The following is an 11,664-nucleotide window of genomic DNA, read 5'->3' on the forward strand; positions in this document are numbered from 1 at the left end:
GCAGACTTACATTTCTCACCTCACGCTTTATAAAAAACAAACAACTCCCCAGGCACCCAATTATCCTCTCCAGGTACAGCCCCATTGTTATCCTTTCCTTTACAACTAAACTTCTTAAGAGAAATTTCTATACTAGCTGTTTCCTAGTTCTTCCTCATCTTCTCTTGTGACTTCACTCCAGTCAATCCAAGATAACCATTGACCTTTCTGGTGTCAAATCTAACATTTATTTTTCAGGCCATATCTTATTTCATCTTTCCACAACATCTGATACAGTTGATTCCTCTACTTCACCTTCTTCACTTTGCTTGAAGGACACCACAGAAATAGAACATGGCCAGACCCAGAAGTGCCCCTGGGACCCTCTTCCAATTACTATCATTTTCCTTCTCTCCAAGTGAGCCACTGTCTAGCTTTTTATCATCATTACTTTCTTTCTCTTATAGCTTTTCCATTTCACCATGGATTCCTAAAAATTATACTTGATTTTTGTCTGTTTTTTTTGAGCTTTCTATAAAGGATTATGCAAAAGGCATTGTTTTGTGTCAGGCTTCTTTTATTCCACATCATATTTATGAGCTATATCTGCATTGAGAAGAACTATAGGAGTAATTTTCTTCACTTTATACTAGTTCATCACAGGAAAATATCACAATATATTTATTCTACAGTTGATAGACACGTGAATTTGTCTGGGACCCAGTTCCTGGACCATTTCAGACTCGTGTTCTAGCCTGGCTTCCTAGCTGAGGTGTCTTAGGAATGGTGGTACTGTTCCCAGCTGCAGCTACAGATGAGAAGCCTTCTGTGCTATGCTGCCTGGTGAGAAAGATGCTGTAGCTATGCCCCAGCCAGACTGGTCCTGTAAGGCTTTGGCCTTTCCAGTTGTTGCTTGGAGAAATTGCTGACTCACCTTGGAAAAAGGGGGCGTTAACAGCTCATGGTGGATTTTGACCAATGGAAGACGGAGAAGAGGAAGAAGCTGAGGATAAATTATTTCCTTTTCCAATCACCAATAAACAGATACACGTGAAATGAGGTACTTAGCTGGCCTCTTAGAAAACATCCTGGGAGATCAAGGCATCAGTTGCAATTGCTGTCAAATAAAGGCCAGTTCTGTTCTACTTCCCCTGTGTTTTCTCCTCTTCTTTCTATCCCTAATTTGGGATTCCTTTTCCACTCACTCCTGTGTCTCTGGAGTCACACTCGTCAATAAAATGGGAGCACATACACTTTTGACTAAGGCTGTGTTTTCTAGAAAGCCCAGAAAATCCCTCCCAGGACCAGCTACATAGTTGGTTGGGCCAGGTGCAATAAAAATACAGAGGCTTTTGCTCAACAATTATTAAGAATGTTAAGATTATGGCAGTAGAACATTAAGCCAAGTGGAGCCCTTCTAAGCTCTGGGTCCTATGTGACCTCACAGGTCATGTGTCCATGAAGCTGACCTTCATTCCTCCCATTCAGCTCCCCACAACCCCCAGTCCTCCAATTCTCCATACCCTTTCCTCAAGTCCTCCACTATTACCTGTTCATGTGTGCTGCTAGAAAATATCTGTCTATCATTTATCTATCCATCTTTCTATCATCTATATATGGATACGTGCTTTTTTTTTTTTTTTTGCCAAACACTAGTTTTCAAAGATGAAGTGCTATTTTTAAAGGGACTCTATTATCCTGGTGAAAAATGTTTACGTATATTAGTGAGGAGGAATTTTTAATGATTAAGCAAGATTATGTCTGTTACACTACCATTTGATATATGATAACTTAACTTTTTTTTTTTTTTTTGAGATGAAGTCTCGCTCTGTTGCCCAGGCTGGAGTGCAGTGGCACAATCTTGGCTCACTGCAAGCTCCGCCTCCCAGGTTCACGCCATTCTCCTGCCTCAGCCTCCCGAGTAGCTGGGACTACAGGCACCTGCCACTATGCCTGGCTAATTTTTGTATTTTTAGTAGAGACGGGGTTTCGCCACGTTAGCCAGGATGGTCTAGATCTCCTGACCTTGTGATCTGCCCACCTTGGCCTCCCAAAGTGCTGGGATTACAGAGCAAGAACATCACCATCTTGGACAATGAGGGGCTTCCTCATTCTGAAGTTTACCTTAATAAAAAAAAAACAAAAAACAAAAACACGCCTAAATCCAAAGGGCATCAGCCTAATGGTTAAGGGCAGCACAAACGTAAACCACAAATAACATCTCCAACCAAAAACATTCCAAGCTCCTCCCCGACCAGAGACATGCTAGCCCTGAGATAACCCCCCTCCAGCCAGGAAGATGCCAACCTCAAGATAACACTCCTCTGGCTAGAAAGATGTCATCAGCCCCAAGATAACCTCCCCTCCTCCCAGAGACATTCCAACCCTGCTATAAAACTTCTCCCTCACACAGAAACATTCCATGCTTGTAATAAACCCCATCACCCTAAAACCAATATATAGTCTTAGTCTGTAAGAGAAAGTGCTCCTGACCGAAATCAGCCAGAAGCCCCTCTCATGTTTTATCTAAAATAAACCCATCTTTACTGTCAAGCCACATTTCATGTTTCTTTCCTATTTCTTTAACTCTTACACAAACATAATTATTTAATATAGTCATATATAGTTCACCCATATTACTGCTTTATTATTTTAAAATGATTTATTTGAGTGTTTATTAAGTCTTGATTAAGCACATTTACACACACATGTGTCACAATTCTTTGACAAGTTTAAGTTCAGTTCTTGGCACAGGTAGGCATCCCATAAATGGTATTATTCCTGCTTCCCTACCATAAGTCAGTAGCTTTTCCCATCTTTTTCTTTTCCTATCATTGCCCCCCTCCTAGGATTGTCAGATTTTACATAAATAAAAATTTAAATTTTTAAAAACGTAAAAATTAATAATTTAAGTATTAGTGAAAATACAGAATGCCCAGTTAACTTTGAATTTTGAGATAACATAATTTTTAGCATAAGAATGTTCCAAGCAATATTTGAGACATAGAGGTATATCCAAATACTTCCCAAAAGTTAAAAAGAAAAAACCTATTCATTGTTGGCTGGGCATGGTGGCTCACGCCTGCAATCCCAGCATTTTGGGAGGCCGAGGCGGGTGTATCATGAGGTCCAGGAGATCAGGACCATCCTGGCTAACACAGTGAAACCCCATCTCTACTAAAAATATAAAAAATTAGCCAGGCATGGTGGCATGTGACTGTAATCCCAGCTACTTGGGAGGCTGAGGCAGGAGAATTGCTTGAACCCAGGAGGCAGAGGTTGCAGTGAGCCAAGATCGTGCCACTGCATTCCAGCCTGGGAGACAGGGCGAGACTCCATCTCAAAAAAAAAAAAAAAAAAAAACAAAAACAAAAAAAACAACCTATTCATTGTTTATTTGAAATTCAAATTTAACTGAGTTTCCTGTATTTTCACTGACAACCCTACCCCTTCCACCACTTTGGATTATAAGGTCTCTGAATACAGGATTATGCATGCTACCCTGTATCTTTACAGTAAAAAGAACAGTGGTAGGTTCTTAATATGTACTTACAGATTGATGGAAAAGTCTTTGGGATGAAAAGCATCCCAAGCAATCAGATATTTCTTTTTTTGTTTTTTTTTTTTTTTCTAGGAGAAATGGGGTTTCACCATGTTAGCCAGGCTGGTCTCAAACTCCTGACCTCAGGTGATCCACCCGCCTTGGCCTCCCAAAGTGCTGGGATTACAGGCATGAGCCATCGCGTCTGGCCTACAGTCAGATATTTTTATATAATTTCCCTTAGGACCTTCTAAGCCTAGATTATTTATTAATAATTTATGAGCCTATTTATCATGAGCACTGCCTGGAAGTTTATAAGGAAAGCTGTACTATAAGGGAACAAACATTTGCCTTGGCAATTCTATAGTATGCCAGCCCAGGAAGACAGTCGCATACAAACCTTTGTGTGTCTGCCTTTGTTCTAGAAGATGAATTTATAATGGCCCTTCAGAGACAGAGACACCTTTTGCATTACTCTATAGTTTTCTGCTTTCATCTGGGCAAATAATATAAACTTAATACAAGTTTGTCTTTTCTCCCAGGTTAATTGTGCCCTCTAAGATGGGGATCTGATAAAGAAGAAAAATACCTCACAGCGATGATTGGCATGTGATCACTTAGCCAATGAGATAAGAGGCTGTAGAAACGATGTGATGATGACGTCTCCTGAGTTCCAGGTCCGTATTAGAAGTGGATATGAAGTAAACACTGAGCTTTCCTCAAATTTAATTAACAAGCTTTATTATAGATGCAGCTCAAATTAGTTAATTCAGGAAGCTTATTTTGTAGAAATTAAAACTTTAATAAACACAATACATTTAGAAATAAGGAACTTGGCTGACCCTTTGACTCTCTGAAACAAGTGGCCTTCCACGCTCTGAAAGATTATAGCCATCCTTTGAGACATTGGAATGGTGCCCATTGCATTTTATCAAGTAACTATAGGTCAGCCTGGGAAATCTGCAGTTTCCTCAACTCCTGTCACTGTGGTTGCTGTGAGATTTTGTGTCATCACTGTGCTGTCTTTCCTCTCCACATGAAGGTGAGCTGTCTGACTTCATTCTAACATTTGTGATTTCACGCCAGACCTGATTGTTGACGAGCAATTCCCTCGTTTGGAGAATTCTGTGCTTTGGTTAGAATTTTTAAAGGTTCTTTTCCTGTGGTCAGATTTCTGTTTCCTCCTGTGTCTTATGCCTTGTTCTCCTACAGAGAAGATTCTTTGAAGTTAGTGGAAGCTCAGCTTAAAGGAAGATCTACTGCTCTGTGTGGTGGATGACCATGGGGGAGCGAGAAGGCAGCCCTCCGGCTTTTTTTTTTTTTTTGTGTGTGTGATGTATCTGGAAAAATAACACGATTAGCATTAAAGAGTATGTTTGGCACGTTTAAAATAAGTTGTAAACCAAACGTATTTTAAAGAAGCTATACAAATTTCTCATTTAGTAAAATGAATTACTACTGAGTATTCATGTCAATAAAGCAACCACTTGAATACAACAAAGCATGCGTTGCGCATGTTTCTCCCACTGTTTGTCTCCATCTATAACCTCCCTACTCATCAGTTTGAGATTTTTTATATGGAATAAGTGTGGTTCTTGCAGGGAAATTATCTTTAGAATAAGGATGAAGTATTTAAGAATATGTACTTAAAACTTAGCAAACCCATTGGAAAATGATCCAGAAAAATGGTATTCAGAGATAAAAATCAGAATGTGTTTGGGAGAAGAGCACCGATGAAGGTTGGTGTATGTGGCATGTAAATAATATATTGATTTACATGGACTTTTACTACGGGGGAAAGCTCATCAAGCCTCACATAGTGAGTTAGTGTCTACCTTTTTCTTTGAAAATTTCATTTTCATTACAATGGATTTCGGGCATTTGTACTTTGTTATCTCTTCAAGTTCATACAATTAAAATGGCACTCCTGACTTCTTTTGCTTGGAGATACTAAAAATTCTGTGCAGTGGAAGGAACTGTGACCTTTCTTAAATGGACCCATCTTCTAGCTCAAAAAAATAATTATTAGATGGTGCTTTAACGCCTAGTTTTAGTGCAAGACAGATTGTCAGGGTAATAAATTAAAGGCACCTCACTGCATGCAGCTCTGTTGGCCAATGTTCTACCACAGGCCCATATTAATATTTTATTCCCTTTAATATTATTACATGATGCAGGCTTTATTTAAATGGATTTGACGGGTCTCTTGGTTGGCTTGACAACCAGAGGGAAAAATTAATGTTCTGCATTTAATCTCAGCTCAAGGCGCTAAATTATTTTGGAGGTCAAAATCGTCATGCATATCATGCTAAATTATTGAATGTAATAACTATTAGCTAGCTGTCTATTTATGGGTTTTAAAAATTGTTTACTTCATGCATCTTGAGCTACTTTAAAAGTAAATCCCTCTTTTAGTTTTTTCCCTCCTATATGCCGCTATTATCCTAGCCCTTGCAATTGTGGTAATAGAACTAATGGAAGATGCCAGGTGCCCTTCTTGTAAGTGAAATCTAACTGACTAAATGTTAATAAATCGCCGAGAGCATTCCTCCTTTCATTGGTTCCATCTTCATATGAAGTTCAAGTATGTTGAGAGAAATAGTCATTTGGTTGTAATGGAAGCTATTATCTTATTAAAAAAATCACATAATGTTTTGCCGAAAAGAAATATTGATTACTAAAAGAATACAGTAAGCCATATTCTAATTATTTTAAGAATAATTGGAACAACATTAAAAAAAGAAATGATGCTGTTGGATTTCTTTTTAAGAAATGATTTAATGGGAGGTATGACAAATGAAATATAAAATGATGTATTTATTATTTACAGTGAAAATAACTCACATATCCTTGTCCAAGGTATGATCTTAAGAGGTGAATCAATGTCAACAGTATTATGAAATATTTAGGTTGTATAAGGATACAATTCTGGATTCTTGGACATTTGTGTAATGACTTGTAAGTAACTGTGGCTTGAGAATAGGCTCTTGTGTCTTTATATATAAGAAAGGTGGTAAGGGGAAGTTTGAAGACACCTGTTACCCTGTACAGTTTCTGCTCCTCTGGATTTTATCTTAACTAGAGCAAGCACTTCCTATGTATGAGGCTTTCTGGGGTTGAGCAGTTTTAGCTGCATTACTTAAAGTGACATCAATCATGGCCAATGGGCCATGACCAAAAAAGAGCTTCAAATAAGAAGCTGATTTTTATTCCTGATAATGAATGGTGATGTGCCAAAAAAAAAAAAAAAAAAAAAAAAAACCTCCAGCGCTTTCGATGACAGGGTAACAGCTTCTCTGCGTAAGCAGAGTGAGCACTTGACAAGACTGGCTGTTGGTGTACAAGCTGGACCTTATTGAAAGGGCTGAAGCAGCACTCTTTATGCCATCTTTCTTTCTGTCTTTCCTATCTTGCTTATAAATTACTCCATTCATCTAAGTGAAAGCTTTTGGATGGCTGTTAGTTTGGAAATGGTGGGTCTGTCTAGTGACTCAAGATAGCTTCTTGGTGGCATCTAGTCAAGCAGAGATAGATGCATGTGGCATCTAACAAGCAAGGAGTAGGTGGTTGAGGACTGCTCAGCCTCTGTCCTCATCAGCCACTGAGGCAAATCAAATGACTAATAACCAGGTAATAGGCAGGCTGAGGGTGCTGAGGGGAGGAAAACAGTTTAACTTCCCCACCAGGTGCCTGACTTCCTGACAATAAACATCTACGACCTATGCTGTGATAACGTCATTAGGAGGAGATACATTTCCTTTTCTTTCTCTTCATCCAGTGACTCAGTTAATGCAAGAACAAAGCAAAACAAAATAAAAACAATTTCAACTAGTACTTGCTATGCTGGGGAAATGGAATAGAGGGTTGAATAAGACTTTGTTCTCTCCCTTGATGAGTGCATAGGCTACTGTCTTGCTTAGTTTGTTGACCTGGTACATGTGGCTCTCTCAGAGGAATCCTTGGAGAAAGCATCAAAGGCAACCAAACTAGGGAAACTAGGGAAGGCTGTGTGGAGCAGAAAAATGAGCCACTACAGAGACAGGACTTCATAACATGGGATAGGAAAGATAGAGGAGATAGGAGGATGTTTATCTCATCTTGGGACAGAGAGAGGCAACATTCAAGGTGTGGAAGGTTTTGAGATGAGGATTAAAGAGGATGTCAGCGCTTGGTGAATTAGAAGTAAATAAGTCTTTTTATTTGTTTGTTTATCTTTTTGGGTTTATGAGTTTCTGAGACTTAAGTATTTTCGTAGATGACATTTTTGAGCTGGATGTTTTGACTTCTTTAAGATCTGTATTTGTATCTATCAATATAGTTATATAGACAGATGTATAAAGATTCTCCTTGCTCTCCATCTCTCTTATTTAAAGCTGGACACATTTTATGCTTAGACAGATTTTTAGGCTCATAAGAGCTGGGGTGGGATAAAGAGACAAAGCAGCATTTTGATACAGGGCCCCACTCTGTCACCCAGGCTGAAGTGCAGTGGTGCGATCATAGCTCATTGTAGCCTCAAACTTCTGGGCTCAAGTAATCCTCTTGCCACAGCCTCCCAAGTAGCCAGGACTACAGTTGCGTGCCACCATGCCTGGCTAATTTTTAATTTTGTAGAGACAGCGTCTTGCTATTTACTCAGCTAGTCTTGTACTCCTGGCCTCAAGCAATTCTCCTGCCTCAGCCTTCCAAGACAGCTTTCTTTAAATGTTTCATGCTACTATCCCTTAACATCTGTACTCTCCAGAGGAAGAATAATATTATTACATTTTAGTGTAAAATAACTAATTGGAGAAAAACACATTAAATTCTGTGACTAATGGCATTTGTAAGAAATAACTTTGTAGATTTTTAAAAAGTTCTTCCTTTAAAAATGTACTTTAAAAAGCAACACTCTCTCCCTCTGCAATTAGGAAACATGTCACAACAATTTTTGTGCCAAAGCTTTATAAAAATAAAAAAACTTTATAAAAATAAAGAAATTGCCGGGCGCGGTGGCTCATGCATGTAATCCCAGCACTTTGGGAGGCTGAGGTGGGCAGATCACCTGAGGTCAGGAGTTCAAGACCAGCCTCAACATGGAGAAACCCCGTCTCTACTAAAAATACAAAAAATTGGCTGGGCTTGGTGATGCAGGCCTGTAATCCCAGCTACTCGGGAGGCTGAGGCAGGAGAACTGCTTGAACCTGGGAGGCAGAGGTTTCTGCAAGCCGAGATAGTGCCATTGCACTCCAGCCTGGGCAACAAGAGCGAAATTCCGTCTCAAAAATAAAATAAATAAATAAATAAATAACTTTGAAAAACTGTTATTATTAAATGATGCTGCCCATAATCCTGCTATCACCCTGAGATGTTTGTATTTCAGTAGATAAAAAAAGTAGAGATCCTAAGCATTTTCTGTTATTTCTAGAAAAGCTCATTAGTAAATATGGAGCGACAATCTCTGGCTAGAAAAATAGAACAACCCCTGTTGCAAAAGATTCTAAATTCTTTTAGTAGTTGCAAAATCATAATTGGCATATTAAATAATTGGGGTCCGTGAACAGACTTCAGAGTTCTAGCAGGTATCTATGAAGAGAAGTAAAATATTGAACCTCAAATAGGATAAAAGCTGTCACAATTAGTTTAGCCAGGTTTGATAACAGCTAGGGATGAATGGGAGAAATATCATTTGTTCTTGAACATTTGCAGTGTATATGCTTTACTTACTGGATATCGATTAACTAGGTTAATCGGGTGTACTGAATTTGGTAGAGTACAATTTGGAAACAGGTTTATTTTTCTGCCTTTACTGCTTTTGTGGGTGTCTCACTGTCATTTCTGGGTGACATCTTGTATGAAACCCATAGCTTTAAATACCTTTATAAATTTTAAAATGTCCAGTCTAGTCTAAATTAGAACTTTGTTTTCTTAAGCTCCTCTACCCATCTCTCTCACCTAAGCAAAGTAAGATCTAGTCCACTTCCATAAGCTCCTGTTTTTATATCCTCTCTCCTCTGCCCTTTGTCTCTGGCTTCTCCAAGCAGGGTTGAGGAGCAGGGATTGAGGAGGAAAAGATGAGGGACAATGTGGCAAAGCCCATTTTACTTACCTGGTGCTTTGTCTTGTGTTTCTAGCTCTTTCTTAATTTTCAAGTGACTTTTCTTATGGCCAGCCTTCTCTCATGGCTGTAATAGTGGGCCCCTAGGGGGATGCAAAAGAAATTTCCACTCTTCTTAGCTTCCTCACTGTGTAAGGGAGGGCAAAGATTAGGCTGCTCTAACAAAGAGAACAAACACACAATAGCTTAAATCATGCATCCTTAATGGTAGTGAAAACTGGTTATTGGCAAAGGGGGAATGAAAAGCATCGTAGCTATTACAATGGTTTGTGGCCTTCTAACATCCAATAAGGTCTAATTTCTTTGGATTTAATCTCTCTTGTTAGAAACATAATCAAATTAAAATAAAAAATTAATAGGATTAACCTTGAGTTTATTTATTCTTTTTCATGGAGCAATAATAAAAAAAAGATGAACATTTGCTTAAATAGGGATTTATTACTCTCTCACTTGATAGTCCAGCTTTGCCTCAAAAGGTCATTTAGGGACGTGAGTTCCTTCCATCTCATTCTTCCACCAACCCCTAAGGTGTTAACCTGGTTTGCATAACCAAAAAGCTGTCATGAACATGTCTGTTTTTCAGAGACAGAAGAGGAAAGAGGTAAATCCAGGACAAGCAACTTCATTTTAGCAGGTGAAGCAGAAGTTGCACCCATTACTTCTGTTACCATTGCAATGATGATAACTTAGTCATGTGGTTTCTTTTCATGGGAGGAGGCTGGGAAATATAATCTGAAGCTTGACAGTCACATGTCCAGCAAGAAGGGAAAATAATTTTGTGGGGACAACTGGTCATCTGCCATAGTGACCAAGAAAATGCACTCTTTGACCTCTTCTGACTCCCTTTCACTGTTGCCTTTCAGTGATATATCCCACATGGCCCCTTTCTGCTGTGGTCCCTCATCCTGCAGGCAGCTCTCTTGGGCAATATCCTTTGAAGACCATTCTAGCTGATCATGCAAAGTGTCTGTATGGCCAAAGGAAGCTCATATAACCTTGCTGCATTATATGGCAGAGGGGCACTTTGATCTCATAACTGCATTCTCTTCTCTTTGCTCTGTGCATGTGAATAGCTCCAGCTAGCCTGCTATCTTCAGAATTTCCAAATAAGAAGATGGCAAGTGTAAGGAGACATGTTAAGATCTCGTAGAAACTCTGGTTTTCTATTCTGTTAGCAGCAGAGGCAGGCCTTAGCATTTCTTTCAGGTAGGGAGAAAGATGCCTGGTGAGATGCAAGGCTCTTCTCTTGCAAACATCTCCAGGCACTTAGAAGAGTTCTTTTTTTTAAAGCTTCCTTACTTGCCTTGGCAGCTGAAAAGCAACCCTATACTCTCTCTTACAAGAATAATAAGAGAAATGCCACAATGTGTTAAATTTTTTTTTGCTTCAAAGCATTATTCTTTCTGATCAGTTTCAAACATTTCAAATGTTTCTTATGAAGAAGGGTAGGAGGGGGGTGGATCTATGTAACAAACACTTTTTTTTTTTTATCTTAGTTCAGGCTGCTATAGCAGAAGACTCAGTGGCTAATAAATAACAGAAATGTATTCTCCACAGTTCTGGAGGCTGGCAAGTCCAAGATAAGGGTGTCAGCATGGCCAGATTATGGTGAGAGTCCTCTTCCAATTTGCAAATGATCTATTTTCTTTCTTGTATCCTCACATGGTATAAAGAGGGCTAGAAAGTTCTCTGGTGTCCCTTAGGACACCAGTCCCATTTATGAGGTCTTCATCCTCATGACCTGATTATTTCCCAAAGGTCCCACCTTTTAATATCATCACATTGAGAGTTAGGATTTGAACATATGAGTTTTGTGGGGACAGAAACATTCAGTCTGTTGCATTTTTGGTACCCTGTATCTCATTCCTTTGCTTCATTTTTTTTTCCCAAATTCCAGCCATGGCTGTGATGGACAGAATTAAGTATGTGGATATCATTCCACCTCAAGCATCTACTATAAATCTCTCCATTTCTCTGTCTTAGGACCTTCTGTAAATAGCAAGAGTCCCCTTGGCCCCTCGTAGGTCGAGTCCCAAAGTGCAGTGCA

The 11,664-nt window shown here is 39.2% G+C and overlaps 1 long non-coding RNA gene across 1 annotated transcript in view; it reads left to right on the forward strand.

The window, feature by feature from the left end:
* Positions 1–10,251, forward strand: part of LOC101176567 — a 64,224-nt gene extending 53,973 nt beyond the window's left edge. Inside the window, exons 3-4 of the long non-coding RNA XR_001116093.2 lie at positions 4,063–4,197; positions 10,201–10,251. This is a non-coding gene — a long non-coding RNA (uncharacterized LOC101176567). The remainder of the gene's footprint in view (positions 1–4,062; positions 4,198–10,200) is intronic.
* The last annotated feature ends 1,413 nt before the right edge of the window (positions 10,252–11,664 follow it).

Source organism: Nomascus leucogenys, chromosome 7b, assembly GCF_006542625.1.
Source record: "Nomascus leucogenys isolate Asia chromosome 7b, Asia_NLE_v1, whole genome shotgun sequence".
In the NCBI taxonomy this organism is placed as follows: Eukaryota; Metazoa; Chordata; class Mammalia; order Primates; family Hylobatidae; genus Nomascus; species Nomascus leucogenys.